At 42.7% G+C, this 15,714-nt stretch overlaps 1 pseudogene; it reads left to right on the forward strand.

Moving 5' to 3' along the window:
- The first annotated feature begins 1,651 nt into the window (after positions 1-1,651).
- Positions 1,652-14,833, forward strand: LOC148031325 (serine/threonine/tyrosine-protein kinase HT1 pseudogene; annotated as a pseudogene).
- The last annotated feature ends 881 nt before the right edge of the window (positions 14,834-15,714 follow it).

Raw genomic sequence — 15,714 nt, forward strand, 5'->3', positions numbered from 1 at the left:
GGGATAGAAGCAGGCATAGGAGCAAAAGACGGCATCGGTGTCATAGATCCATTCTGTAGGCGAGTCTTCCATATCCTCCTCTTGGTCAAAGTCGAGACTGCATCCTGGGCATCTTGCCAATCCGTTTTAAGACCCATAGGCTTCGTGCGATCCTCAAGAAGCTCTCCTAATTCTTCCTGAAGAGCACGATCTGCAGCTTGCAAAAAAAGCTCAACTTTCTCAACATCCAATGCTCTTTGTTCAATGGCATCAAGATGACTATACCTCTCTTCAAATTCTCGTATCAACTTTGAAGCAGCTAGACCTTTGTTTGGCATGTAGACCCACTCTCGGAATGACCGCCGTGTAGCCATCCCAAAGTCCTCAAGGAAATACTCTTCTTTCAGGGCCTTCTTAAAATCTTGCCAATGTGAATTTTGAATAAAAAGATCAGTCACTTTTGCCCTCAAGGCGGGTGTGACAAGACAAAGGAAATACTTACTCATAAGTCCAGCTGGTACTCCAAAAAATCCCATCTTGATCTCATACGTCTTCAAATATGCTGAAACATTACGGCCATCAAATAGCTTTTTCTCATTCTCAACTGCTTCAATCGCCTTAGTCGCGCTGATTGCATTCTCCTGCTCCAAATATAGTTGCCTTTGCTGAGACAACTGTTGTTGATGCAATTGCTGCTGCTGCTGCATATACAATTGTGTCTGTTGATTTTGAAGCTGCATATACATAGACATATTCTGCAAAATCTGCTTTAGATCATCCGTTGAAGTACTTGAAGCAGCAGTCAATGATGGAGCTGAAGAAGATGACACAACAGGAATCGTAGAAGAGGCTGAAATGGATGCTGAAGTATCTCCCATCCTGAAATTTATGCGACGCTTTCACGTCGGGTTCACCAAAGTTGTCGAAGGGTTTTCGAAAGCAAAGTCGCAACCACAGATGTCCTTGAGAAATTCCAAGATAGAAGATCAATCGAGCAAATAAGAAAGATGAGAAAATGATATCAAGTCTCTGTTTTTATTTCTACCAATAACTGAAGATGAATAGAAAGCCAAATCAGCTCACAGTGGCGGCCTCCACAACGTTCATATTTACATTCCAACAACTCTTCAGAAGACTGATGAGACAAACAACTTACTAGCTTAGCAACTCCCTCTTTTACATCAGAGAAGCTGAACTCTGTTATAACAGCTTGTTCTTTTGATTCAGACAGGTAATTATTGTCTATGTTCACATCCACAGCCTTTGAGAATCCTGAATCCAATTTAAGACAACAATTTTGTATGTCTCAGCCCTCAGAATAGCTACAGCAGCAATAAAGGACAAGTACGGAGGATCCTCAGAGGTGTATACAAGAGGTTTAGAAAACAGTTTTAGTGCAGATCAAAATAATGTCCAGTACTGTAAAGGATTTATACAAAATCCAATAACATTGGACCAAAATCAAGGATCTCTTTACTGAATAACAAACTTCTCAATTTGGCATCATAACAGATCGAGAGTTCATCACAAAAACATAGTGAAGTTTGTTGGAGCATGTAGAAAGCCACCAATATGCTGCATCATCACAGAGTACCTTCCTCTGGGGTCTAAAAGGGCCTATTTGCAAAACAAACAGCCAACATTTTTCATTTCACTGAAATTGGTATTCAACATGGCCCTTGATATAGCTCGTGGTATGGAGTATCTGTATTCTCAAGGTGTGCTGCATCGGAACTCGAAGTCACAGAATCTGCTCTTGGCAGAGGACCTGACTGTGAAGATCATAGATTTTGAGGTAGCTTGTTTTGAGTCAGAGTGGTATTGTTTAAGGAATGATGATATTGGAACTTTCCGCTGGATGGCACCTGAAATGTTTAGTGGTAAGCCTTGTTCCAGGAAAGCAGATGTTTACAGCTTTGGGTTGGTAGTATGGGAGCTTTTGATAGGACAGGTACCATTTGAAGTCTTATCTCCAATTCAAGCAACTTTTGATGTGTTAAACAAGCATGCAAGACCTCCTTTACCACTCAACTGTCCGAGCCCTTTAGCAAATTTAGTTCATCAATGCTGGCCTACTGATCCCAACAAAAGGCCAGATTTCTCAAAGGTTGTTGCAACATTAGAAGATATGAGAGGTAGCTGTCAATCACAAGTTGATTCGACGTTCCTGCCATGGCCTCTCCCTCCTTCACCTTTTTTAGAAACTCCAGTTAATTGCCTGAGCTCGTGTTTTTTTTATGTCAAACACCCTCTCAGCAACTCTCAGCAACACCAACAATGCACAGCACAACACATCGTTTTTTAAAAAAAACATGAGGAGCGCTCAGCCAGATCAGAGACAACTTCGATCATTTTCTGCTGCACCTGTACATTCTTTTCTGCCCATCCTGGCCAAACTGATAGAAGACGGACCAAGATTTCTGTGTTGCTATCTGCAGGTTAAAAAAAATTGTTTCCTAAGCTAGAAGCATCCTTCGTGATTGCAGAAGCAGGTCTCCTGATCTACGTATTAGCAGCAAGCATAGAAGTCGTTCACCCTCATCCAAGAAACATCGAAGGAGCCGATCTATCACTCCAAAACGTCATCTTTTTCACCAAAGAGGTACAGGATTTGGTCCCTATTTTCAAAGCGCTTGGAGGTCATCATGGCTGGACAAGCTCCCTTTTGAATTGCAATGGCCCTGCTGTGTTCGCTCTCAAAGAGCTGAATCAATAACCATGAAAACAAAGAATCCAAGAATAATGGGTCCGACTGGATATTGATTGCCCCTTTTGACGGTTGTCTCAGGAACAGCCCCCTTCTTCAAAACGTTTTTCTGCAACCTTGCACTCTTTCGATGATCGGAAAAGGAACCAAACTCTTTTTCCCTCCAGCATTCGATCTTCTGGTCAGAGAACACCTCCACTTGGATGCGTTAGTACTCCATTTCTTTCCTCATTGTCTCCTTAATCCCATTGAAAACCAGCCAACGGAGCTTTTTCCTCATCCAACATGGCACTTCACTTGTTACCCCTTTCTTTACCGATAATGGAAACAGACTTCACATCGGGATTGCACCAATGCACAAATACTGGTTCACTACTCACTCATCCCCTGATTCTTCCTCGTTGCTGTCCCCTCTCTCTGTTGCCTTGTGACTCCCTTGTTTCTGTAGGCAGGCATACTCCTCCCTTATTCATCTTTCCTATCTGCCCCTATGGAGACCAACGGCCCTTTCCTTTTTCCTCTCAATATGGCTCTTCCCCATCAACACGCCACTTTCGGCCCCAGAAAAGCGACTCCTCACTCACAATAGCAAAATTCCCGAGAGCCTAGAATTTTGGTGGATTGCTTTCCTCTCATATCATGTCAAATGACTAATTCTGAGCTCCCACTAAGTGCCTTGAAACGTGTAGCTGCTACTGAAATCATAAAAGTCCTCTAACTCCTCATCTATGCCCCCATCCTCATATCATAGTTTACAATGGCTCTTTCATATCATATGCTTTCGAACTGCCTCCAAACTTTGGAATTCTTTTCCTTGATCATCACAATACAAGCAAACAAAACCCCTTGTCACCTTCAAGCCAAGATAATTCAGCATTCCATGAGGATCTTTAAGAAATTCTGAATCTAGAATAAAGAAACCATGCTGTTTGTGCATATGCTCAACACAACCTTCTATAGAGCCATCAGGTACAGCATCACAAAAGAAACATTGGCTTGCATTCCAAACACCCATCAAATTGTGCAATAGAAATAGCATCTTCATGAGTACTTGCATCTGAAACAAAGCAAGAGTCCTGTACTGATAGATTTGACTCTGATATTGGTTTAATGTCAAAACCATCATCAAAACTTTCCTCATGCTTGCCTACAATAGTCTTCAAGCTCTCTGTGGCATCTGTGTTTCTTTCACCAGTTATAGAGTGGCAAAGCACACAACCTAAGTATGTACAAAGTAACAAATCCCACACACACAACTTTTGGGTGGATTTCACACCTCGGATGCGTAGCAGCACGACAGTGTTCCCACATTTAAGACATATCACACATATATAAACGTAAGAGGTAGGGTTAGAAATACTTGGCCCATGCAGTTGGTCGAGGTGGATCATCATTGACGTGCTATGAGTTGGATCGTTTGTAGGAGGTACCATGACTCGCCATAGCACGCATCCAATATACCCAGGGAGGTAGCGTTGTTGATGGATAACGATTAAGTTATTGAAGATGAAGAATGTTGCACTCAACTCAATAGGTGCTCATGTGTGAATGATAGAGCAATCACTCTCCTTTGGGAGAAAGAATCATAGCTTTGTACTCATTCAAACCTCCCCTATTTGGGTTTTCACGTAGATCAGTGCTGCGACCCAAACTAGGTAGAACTTCAAGCCTAAGCATATCACATGGGTGTATCCCAAGGCAGTGTATATGGTCAGATGTATATCCAATCTTACCCTCTTGGGGGTTCAACAGAATATATCCAGATGGGATCCTTGGCCTTGCATCTGACACTCCTGCCATACTTTTGGAGATTTTGGGTCTCCAAACCCATCTCACATTCCCCTTAATATTCTTGCATTCCCTCAATTTGCTGCACTTGTCTAACGAACTCAATGCAAACTTATCCCTATGGCTAAATGGCCTCACATCCTTATGACCTTTGAGAAGCACATGTGGACTTTTAGCATTTTGCATCCTCTTTACAAAAGATGTCTTTACTTGTTTACGTCCATACTGCAAATTTTCTTCCATAAGAACCATGCTTTCACTGGAAGGAACAACATCCACCCGGAAGCATGATTCACTTAGAGATGATAAAGGTCTCTCAAAAGCCTTACTAGCAACAAAATTAGAACCACACACAGAGTTCTTATCAACACTCATAGGCCCATTGGTGCGATCCATATTTCCATCACACCTATCTCTCGTGGAAGTATTGCAAGCCTTACTAGGACTTACATGGCTTGGAACCTATTCACTGAGAGGCATGTCATTACTACTCATAAGATGACCATTTTTTGCTTTGAAATTTTGGCCACCAAGGTTCCCCTCATAGGCTACCTTGGTATCAACAAGTGAGTTGTCTTCTTGCAGAAATGGTTGGAAGCTAGGATGCACGTGTACTGAGCAGGGAAAACTCCAAAAGTTTTCCCAACATCTCTGAATATGACCCTCACAATCGATGGCATGCATTTTTGCTTCCCTTAACGACTTAGGATTCTGTAGTCCCACTTGGATTTGCGTATTAATCTCTAAGCCATTTAGAAAGAGCTCACATAGCACATCATCTGGTAGTGCACTGGCTCTTCTTGGCCAAAGCCTAAGAATACTATCAAAAGCTCTAGCATACTCTTTAACAGAAGGATAAGACTCCTGTCTAAACTGCATAAGCTGCCCTAAGACCTGAATCATAGGGAGCTTCTTTTCATACTCATCTAGAAATCTATCACAAGACTCCTCAAATTATTTGATCGACCCTCTTGGGAGGTTCCAGTACCATTTCCTTGCCTCCCCCTTTAGGGTACTTGGGAATACAAGCATCCGATGTATATCGTCAAACCCACTTGCAATACAAGTTAGGTCGTATTCTCTTAAATGAATCATCGGATCCTCATTTGGCAACCCATAAAACACTGGGAGATCCCTATAAAGAGGAGGACATTTAGTCCTCCCTTTTGGGATCAAGACTGGGTCATTAAAATCTTCGTATTCCTCTTGACCTAATACCAGTGTATTAGGGTCTTTAACCTCTTCCATTTCCACCTTTACTGGTGTGGAAGAGTCACTAATTCCATGAACTTCCCTTTCCACCAACTCACAAAGTGGTTTAGGGAGTCCAACACTATGCAATAGGGAATCTATCCCATCATCTGCTAGTGGTGTTCTAGTAAGCCTATTCTCATCTACCACCACTTTGCTAGAACTTAGGATAGGTCCTAATGAAATCTTCCTTACTAACAATGGTTTTCCACACACATGGACATCATCCAATGCTTTATGGATCTTGGCAATCACACTACGGTACCCAACTGCGTCGGGCACTAGCATCGGACGTATCTTTAGATCATAATCATCATGTCCTCCTATGTGCATATTAACCATCATTGTCACAGTCTTTTCTATGACATTATCATCATGAATTATCATAGATGACTGTGTCATCTTAGCACTACTTTCACTTTCCCTTTTCTCTAATCTCCATGGGCTATTAATCTTAGAGGTAGCTCCATGGGTATTTTCCCATAGGGACCCAAACTCAAGCACGGTATCACTTTCAGGGCAAAAGGTAAAATAGTCAATCACCCAATGTGTTAAAGATCCCACTAAACTGTTCAAGATAGACAAAGTATCCTTTGGGTGTTGGGAATTTCTTGGATTGACCGTCATACTAATGACCAAAGTTTTTATCAGACTAACTTGATATCCACCGCTTCAAGGCGGCTATCGACCAATAAAACTAACAGGTCCCTTATGAGACCAAGATTCGGAGACCACCACTTATCGGCAGCTCCCGGCAGACGCACCACTGATGGAACCTAGAACGGGCCGGCACTGGCTCATGCACTAGCCGGACCTCTATCTCACGCGCTCAACAACCCCACGGCCTCGCGACTAGGAGCACTGATGACACATACATTGCCTTCCTAAATGTCTTGCGTTTGTATTACGTCGTTTGTAGTCCACTCTTCTCTCACCCACTACTCCTCAGAGGGAGTCCCTTACACATTGCCTAATGGCACGAAGCATGGACATAGGGGGTCCTCCAACGGCTGAATGCTGCCACCCCTCTGCGACTCTCCTACACCTTGGGGATTGGCCCCTCGATGCGTCGCTCAACATATAAACATTTCGCACAAAATCCACTCAAGGTACCATTTAATCGTATACATGAATGTACCATTGTCCTTACTCCTCTTTCCCCTAGACCCCACAACTAGCCTATGGCTTAGGGTGTCCTGTCTCTCACTCAGCGTGGGTCAAGGTCCTAATGAAAGCAATTGTTGTGCATCCAGGATTTCTGATACCTTTAAATATTTCCATGATTTATGCATTTGGTGGATGCCAATTGCTCAAACAATTATAAAATCAATATTGTGCACATGTGGAAAACATCCTTTCAATGATTTTCAACTACCGTTCTTATGCGGTGTTGCACGAACCTAGCACCCAGGACACCCTCGTGCTACTAGGCTCTTACTTTATAATTATTCACCGACCTATATGGCATGCAAACAAAAACCAGCAATCTTTCCATCATTTTACTCCACATTTAGACACATTTTAACCACTCTACCCTCCCATCGATCAAATGTTGCATTGTTATATAGATTTATAGGGCATTTTACCATCATTTTATGTGTAAAAAGCGGGAAAAACACACTAGGACGAGAAGGTGGGGTTGAACTGAGGAAAATACTCATGCTTCAGTCCCCACAAACATTCACAAACATTGTTCTTAATTTTCATTAATTTTCCGCACCCAAAATGCATTTTTCCCCTATTTTTAGTAATTTTCCTCTATTTTCCTTGTATTTTCCCTTATTTTCTGTATTACTGAATTACTGAAAATTCAAAATAGGTTATGGGCTGTGGCCCTTAGTTCCTTCTTGCAGAAAAAATGAAAATTTAGTTGGTGTTCCTATTCATTTCTCCATTTTTATGCCCAAAAACATCATTTTTCCTTGATTTTCCATATTTTACGTGTTTTAGTGTATTATTTTGAACTACAAGATGCGTATTTTTCTAATTTTCTGATTATGATCAACAAGTACTCATGGAAAACAGCAACATAAACAATTTTTAGCCCACATGAACAACATTTTATCAATCAAAAGCCATGAAATCTCAAATTTTCTTTGAAAAAATTGAATTACCGCTTATTTGCGTATTTCGGGTTTCATGTCCATGGCTGCAAATCTAAAAATCAGCAGCACTTCATGCTCATGATGATCACAAATCACCATTTCCAGCCCGTGGAGCAATCCGATCCATGCCGGACAAGCCTCCACCATTCTTTCTTCTTCCTTCCTCTTCCCACATGAACTTGCCTTTAGAAGAGAGAGAGGGAGGAGAGAGAAAGACTGAAATCAGAGATCTTCAAAGAGACCATCATTTCTTGGGCAAGAGGCGGTGATATGATTGGCATCCAGGAGGGAAGCAAGGGCTATGATCAGTGATGGGGGTTGTTTGCAGGCTCCATCCTCCATCTCCAAGAATTGGGCGCAAAAATAGGCGCCATTTTTCCCACGCTCTCTTCTCCTTTCTCTCTCCACGTTTTTTTATCAATGTTGCATAAAATTTTTAGTGGGGGGGTCTAACTCCCAAAGGGCACACCCAATTTGGCCTCTCAAATGTCCACCTTTTCATATCTTGACCGTTTCCTTGGCCATTTCCCCGTCCGGACTCCAAATTGAGTTCTGAAAAATCCTGGGCGTCCGGCTTGGCATCACGCATTGGCCAGTAGCTCGTGTCAACCCGCATGACTGTCTGAAAAATTATGAAAAATCAACAAGTGTCGCTCAGGCGCCTTTAAAGCACTTTGGTGCTTAAAATCGTCCTAGATCGAGCCGCCGCCTTTGACATTGAATATTTTTCCCTTGATATTCATAATTTTTAGCTATTTTTAAGCACTTTCCGGCACCAAAATTCCGCTCACAATTAACACCTTTGCCTCTTGCTCCAAATAAATTCTGCAAGAAAACAAAAATTAGAGCCAACATCAAATTCTATTGAAAACACAACATAAAAGAGAAACAGGGGAAAGAAATGAGAGAGAGATGAGCACCTCTGCCTCCTACCCCAAACAACCTCTGCAATAAAACAACAATAATAGTAAGAAATGACATCAAACCCTATTGAAAAAATAGCAAACAAGAGAAAATGCACAGAGAGATAGGCACCTGTATTTTGCCCAAAATCTGGAGCTGTGTGAAGAAGAAAGTGCAGAGGTAAGCATAACGCTCAAAACCCTAATTACTCTCAGTAGAGAGCTTCAATGGAGACGAAAATTCACAAGTATAGAGAAGAGAGGGAAAGTGGTTTGTTGCTCAACTTTTGGGTCAAAAGAATTTCATGAGAGAGAAAAAAACTGAAATTGAAAATTCTCCAAAAAAAGAGGGGAAATACGAGGTGAGAGAAACTCAAATTTTGTATACTATTCATTCTCTTTTTTTTAATCCCCCACTACCCCTTTTTTAATAGAAAACCCAAGATTTGGAGAGAGAAGATTCACCCTCCATGGATGCCAACATCTAGCCTTCCTATTGGACAATCCAAAAGGCCCACATCTTAAACTATATTATTTTTAAGGGCCCATTTGTGAGTTCATTTTTTTCCTAATGGGAAGCTCCTCAACAAGCACAGAGTAAGTTGGAATAAGTCAAAAGAAGGAAAGACTCAATGTATACCTTAAGAGGAAAAAACAATGGCTACCATGAAACCTTGAGTTACAACTTGGAATCCAAGCTGAAGCAAAGGATGAACAAGCTCCTCCAATGGTTGGCTTGGATACTAGTTAAAAGATAGAGCTTGAGTGGAAGCACACAAGCACAAGTAATAGCAAAGCAAGAGCTATGGCAGATGGAGTAAGATAGTAAGAGAGAGAGACATTGTATGTGTGGGAACTCCAATAGTCACAATGTATGACCAGCCTTCCCTTATTCAAATGCCACTGAAAGAATAAAGAATGAAGTGACAATGATGGGCACTTGCCACCTCTAGTGTAGAGGTGTGTGGGTATTGTCTATGTGTAATAAATACATAGGTGGCTAGGAAGAGGTGCCTTTGCTCCCATCAAGAGAGAGGAATGTGCAAGTGTATGTGGTTTTGCTCATGTGTGCACAATTGAAGTACTAATACATCAAGTTGTAATTATAAAATACCCACAAAGAATTGAGAGAGGGGGGGCTATGAACATATATATATATATGTATATATGTATGTATGTATGTATGTATGTATACACACACATACACACACACACACACACACACACACACATGAGTGTGATATCATATTTATATGCACAATTAAACCACTAGCATTGTGATGATATTATCCAAAATAAGTACATACCCTTAATTAGTGATGTAAGAAAGTTAAGAAGAGAGGACTACAAATGCATTGTTAGAGAGAGAGAGAGAGAGAGAGAGAGAGAGAGAGAGAGAGAAGGGAAGAGATGTTGTTGGGAGGGATGTGGATGATTGGTCCCCAACATATGTGGAGAGAGAGAGACACAGAGAGAGAGAGAGAGAGAGAGAGTAGAATTGGTACGTGTTGGTGATGTTACTGATTGTGGTACTGATATGAGGAGGGGATGAGTAAGATATGGTGGTGATGGCGGAAGTGGTGGTGGCAGTGGAAGAGCAACATTGGTGTTTGATAGATACCCACAAGAAAAATAGGACCATGTAACGTGCCCGCTTGTCCGCTTGTCGAACACATCTTAGCTGCCCATCAGGAGGAGTGTCTAGAAGGCTCCGCCTGGCACTCGCAGGGAATGACACAGGGTTTGCGATCTAGGTCTTCCTGAGTCTGCCTCAAGCGGAAGTGTCTAGCCGTTCTCACTTGGGATCGACCTGAGGTCAGGGTTTCTTTCCTATCAGCAAAGTCTCTAGGAAGGAGCTAGCGTCGAGCTCCAGAGGTACCACTTTGTGTAGGAATAACAGAGTCGAATCGGATTCATGCTACACTTGGTTCATGGAGAATGGGAAACGAGAGAGATGCGAAGGTCAACCTCTCTGCCATACGGCATAGTCCATTCCTTTCCCCTAAAACAGAATAAACTGGAAATTCTACATCTACTGATACTAGGTCTTCATTGTCTCTCCTTCTTCTTTTTTCTTACTCTCCTACTCTCTCTCTCCCTCTCCTTCTCTTCTTCTCCTTCTCTCTTATTCCTCTACTCTCTCTCTCTCCTTCTCCCTCTCCCACTTCTTTTCTCCTCCTTCCCTCTCTTTCTCTTCTTCTTCTCTTCTTCTACTACTTCTCTCCTCTCTCCCTCTACCTCTTCTTCTTCTTCTTCTACCTCTCTCCTTCTCTTCTTCTCCTCCTACTCTTCTCTTTCTCACTCCTTCTTATCCTCTCCTTCTCCTTCTCTCCTTCCCCTTCTCTCCCTCTTCTTCTTTTCTCTCTTCCACTCCTTCTTTTCTCTCCTTCTCCTTCTCTGCCTCTTCTTCACTCTCCCACTCCTTCTTTTCCTCTATCCTTCTCCTTCTCTCCCTCTTCTTTTCTCTCCTCACTCATTCTCTCCCACTACTTCCCTTTTCTCTCCCACTCCTTCTTCTTCTGTCCTTCTCCTTCTCTCTCCCTCTTCCTCCTCTTCTCTCTCTCCCTCCTTCTTTCTCTTCTCTCCTTCTCCTTCTCTCCCTCTTCTTCCCTTCTCTTCCCCACTCCTTCTTCTTCCCTCTCCTCACTCCTTCTCTCCTACTACTTCCCTTCTCTCTATCATAACCTCGTGTAGGAACAAAGTTGTTGACAGCATTGGTCCTAGCTTTCTTCCTTTGTCCCTAATTCTGACCTTGCGCTCTTTTAGTCTGAGCCCTATACATTCCCTTGTTCTGATCCCTGTAAGGCCAAGTCCTGTTGTTCCTTGGCTTGGTCTGCTCCTCCTGTATTATTGGTGTAGCTTGAATGAGTGTGTCTTGTAGGTCCATTGGGCGCATTGATTCCAATCAAGTGTTTATGGGTGGATTTAACCCAACACAAAACTTTGACACCTATTGTGTCATATCCATTGGTGGCACGTACTTTAAGAGAGAAACAAACTTTGAATAATATGCATCAAGGGATAGTCCAAGCTGCTTCAATTCATAGAATTCGTTCATCTTCTATGTGCAGTAGGTAGGTGGCAGATACCTCCCTCACACAACTTCCTTAAGCTTCTCCCAAGTGACTGTCCCTTCCAAGATTGCTTGGTCTATGCACCATTGTTTTCACCAAAGTCTTGCTTTGCCTGTAAGCTTAAGTTTGGTGAGCATGGCTTGGTTAGCAGGTGCAGTTCCTGCTGCCTCAAAATAGTCTTCCATGGACTCGATCCAGATCTCAGCGTCAACTTGAACGGTCCTTCCCTTGCCATCGAACTCAGGTGGCTTAATTTTTTTGAGAAGGAACTTCTTCTCTTGAATCACAGTTGTACTTAGGGTCTTGATGACTATTTGGTGATGATTTATGCCCATTTATGGCTGGTCATGTCTTGGTTGTCATTTATTGTCTTGGTGCAGTGATTTGGTCAGAAATTGACTCTCATAGTACCCTGCTGTCATTTATTACAGCAAGCATATAACTCCGAATTGACATGGATTTTTCATGCTGAAATATTTTGAAATGTTGTACTTTCACTAGTACTTGGTGGGCAGCAGCTTTGGTTACACTTTTCTCGCCATTTTCTCTTGAATTTGGTGACTTTTTGGTCATTTTCTACAGTAAACAGCAAGCAGTTTTGAACTGTCTACAGTCTTCCAACCTACATTATGGCAAGTTCGTCCACTGATCATGCTATTTTCAACATCACTAAGCTTAATGGTATGAATTACTTTTATTGGAAGAGCCAGATTTGGCAAGTGTTGGTGTAGAAATCGCAGATCAAACCATTGAGGTTGAACAGGCATCCACCTGCAACTATGCCAGATGAGGAATGGCTTGAGCTTGATGAGTTATGGAAATCCACTATTGTATTATCTCTCACAAAATAGATTCATTACAATGTATTTGAGGAAGAACAGAGTGCATAGCAGTTGTGGGATAAAATCAAGAATCTCTATGACAAGAAAAGTCCATCGAGTCAGATGTATTGGCTGAAGCAGCTTATGGATCTGCACATGAAGGAGAATGTCATTATGTCTGCTCACTTGAGCCAGTTCCATGCTATACTCAAGAACTTGACTTCACAGGACATCACTTTTTCAGAGGATGTCACTCCTCTTTTCTCGCTTGGTACTCTTAATGAATCATGGGATGTATTCTGCACTGCATTATGTGCCTCTACTGCTACCTTGAAATTATCTGATGTTGAGAGTGCTCTTTTGCAGGAAGAGGTTAACCGTAAAAATTTGGATGCCTCTCGTATCACATGCTATGACAGTTAGAGGCACCAATGATGGATATGGAAAGCATGGTAGTGGCAGTGGCCATGGATGGGAGAGTCAGATGTCTCGTGGGAAGTCATGTAGCAAATCCCGTGGCAGGAATCCAGATGTTACTTGTCACCATTGTGGGGAAAAGGGCCATATTAGGCCACAACGCCATGAACTGTGCAATGAAAGGTGCAAAGATAAGGGGAAAGACAAAGTGCAAGATAAGTCTTCTGATCGCAACATAGTGCCTGCAAAGTCCAGTGTTAAAATTAAAGAGATCAATGTTATGCAGCCTGAGGATGTTGATGATGATTATATCCTTGCAGCTTCTTCTAGTGCTTCGCAGATGAGAGAGATACACTCTATGTATGCACAGAGTTGGCTCTTGGACTCAGGTGCATCCTTTTATGTGACACCTTGCCGAGAGTGGTTTCATTCATACCATACTATTTCGGGTTCTGTGCACTTGGGTGATGACAGCTCTCTTGATATTGTGGGCATTGGTGATGTTAGGCTGCAGTTTCCTTCTGGCAGCAGTTTTGTTATGCAGGATGTATGTTATGTACCTGCTTTGACACGTAGTCTCATGTCAGTTGGAAAGCTTGATGACACAAGTTATCATGTATCTTTTGGAGACTCTGCATGGAAGATCACTCGTGGCAGACTTATGATTGCGAGAGGTGCCAAGGCTGGCAGCCTCTATCCCTTGATTGTATCTGCTTCTTCCCTTGATCATGTTTTGTCTATGGGTTCTATCCCCCATGTATCTCTTTGGCATGCCTGTTTGGGCCATATGTCTTTGAAGGGAATGAAAATTCTTTCTGGTTTGCAGTACTTACCACCCCTTGATTATGCATGTTTTGATTCATGTGAGCATTGTCTTTATGGCAGGCAGACTAGGTCTACGCTATGTCTATGCATAAGAAGTTTGGTAGGCCACGCATGAGTGAGCCCTTGGCATTGGTACATTCGGATGTCTGTGGGCCCATGCCTTGTCAGTCTATGGGTGGTGCAAAGTATTTTGTTACGTTCATAGATGATTTTTCACGAAAAGTTTGGGCTTATCCCATTAAGCTGAAATCTGATGTCTTGGCTGTGTTTCAGAGATGACTTGCATTGGTTGAGAACTAGTCTGGGTATAGGCTAAAATGCCTAAGAATAGATAATGGGGGTGAGTATGTCTCACATACTTTTGAGAAATTATGTGATGAGTAGGGTATTAAGCGTCAGTTGACCGCCCCCTACACCCCCCCAGAATGGTTTGGCTGAGCGGATGAATAGAACCATCCAGGAGCGTGTACGCAATATGCTTAGCCATGCACGCCTACCACAGAGCTTTTGGGTTGAGGCAGTTAGTATAGCTATGCATGTCATAAATAGATCACCTTCTAGTGGTTTGGATTTCCAGGTTGTAGAGGAAGTATGGACTGGAAAACCTCCCTCTTATGCGCATCTCCATGTCTTTGGATGTGATGCATTTTGCCACGTGCCCAAGGACAAGAGAAGTAAGATGGATCCTAAGAGTGTAAAATGCATTTTCCTTGGTTATGGGGATGCAAGCGAGATGGGTTATCGTCTCTGGGATCCACAGGCGCGAAAAGTCATCCGCAGTCATGATGTAGTCTTCCATGAAGACAAGATGCATCGGTAGCTTGAGAGAGTTGTTGAGATTCGCAGGGTCATATTTCAGGAGGATCCAATAGCTCCCGCACAGCCATTTGGAGAGCCTACAGCTGCAGTAGATGCTCATGATCAGGGTGTTGGACATGCAGCTGGGCAGGCAGGAGAGCCTTAGACGGTCTACTAGAGACAGATGTCCACTTGATAGATTTCAACCCTCGATGCATTATATCTTGGTTACATATGCAGGAGAGCCTTTCCCCTATGATGAGGCTATGTGCAGGGGTGATAGTCACTCGTGGGAGAGGGCTATGCAGTCTAAGATAGACTCCTTGCATAAGAATGAGACTTGGGATTTAGTTTCCTTGCCTGAGGGCAAGAAGGCTTTGCCATGCAAGTGGGTGTACAAGCTGAAAAGTACCCCTGGATACCCCAAGCCGGCATACAAGGCTAGACTAGTAGCAAAGGGTTTTAAGCAGGAGCATGGTGTGGACTTTGATGAGGTCTTTTCTCCTGTGGTTAAGATGACTACCCTGCGCTTAGTCGTGGCTTTGGTTGCTCAGCTTGACTTGGATTTATGCCAGATGGATGTCAAGACGACTTTCTTACATGGGAACTTGCATAATGAGATTTATATGGAGTAGCCTAAGGGCTTTGCAAAACCTGGCAGGGAGCATCTAGTATACAAATTAAAGAAGTCTTTATGGCTTGAAGCAGGCACCTAGGGAGTGGTATCATAAGTTTGATGCCTTTATGCAGTCACAGGGCTACAGCAGGAGTGCTATGGATCCGTGTCTTTACACGAAGAAAGTATGTGATGGTTCTTTATTGATTTTGGTTCTCTATGTGGATGATATGCTGATCGCAGGGAAAGCTCATGATGAGATAGATGCTCTTAAGGCTCGGCTCAAGAAGAGCTTTGAGATGAAAGATCTAGGATAGGCTGCTCACATACTTGGTATGTGCATTAGATGTGACAGGCATCAGGGACTCCTCTACTTGTCACAAAGGGAGTACATTCTTAAAGTCCTTGAGCACTTCCGCGCAAGACGTAAA

This window comes from Lygodium microphyllum, chromosome 9 (assembly GCF_053477565.2).
Source record: "Lygodium microphyllum isolate KBCC chromosome 9, Lygodium_microphyllum_v1.1.10, whole genome shotgun sequence".
Classification (NCBI taxonomy): Eukaryota; Viridiplantae; Streptophyta; class Polypodiopsida; order Schizaeales; family Lygodiaceae; genus Lygodium; species Lygodium microphyllum.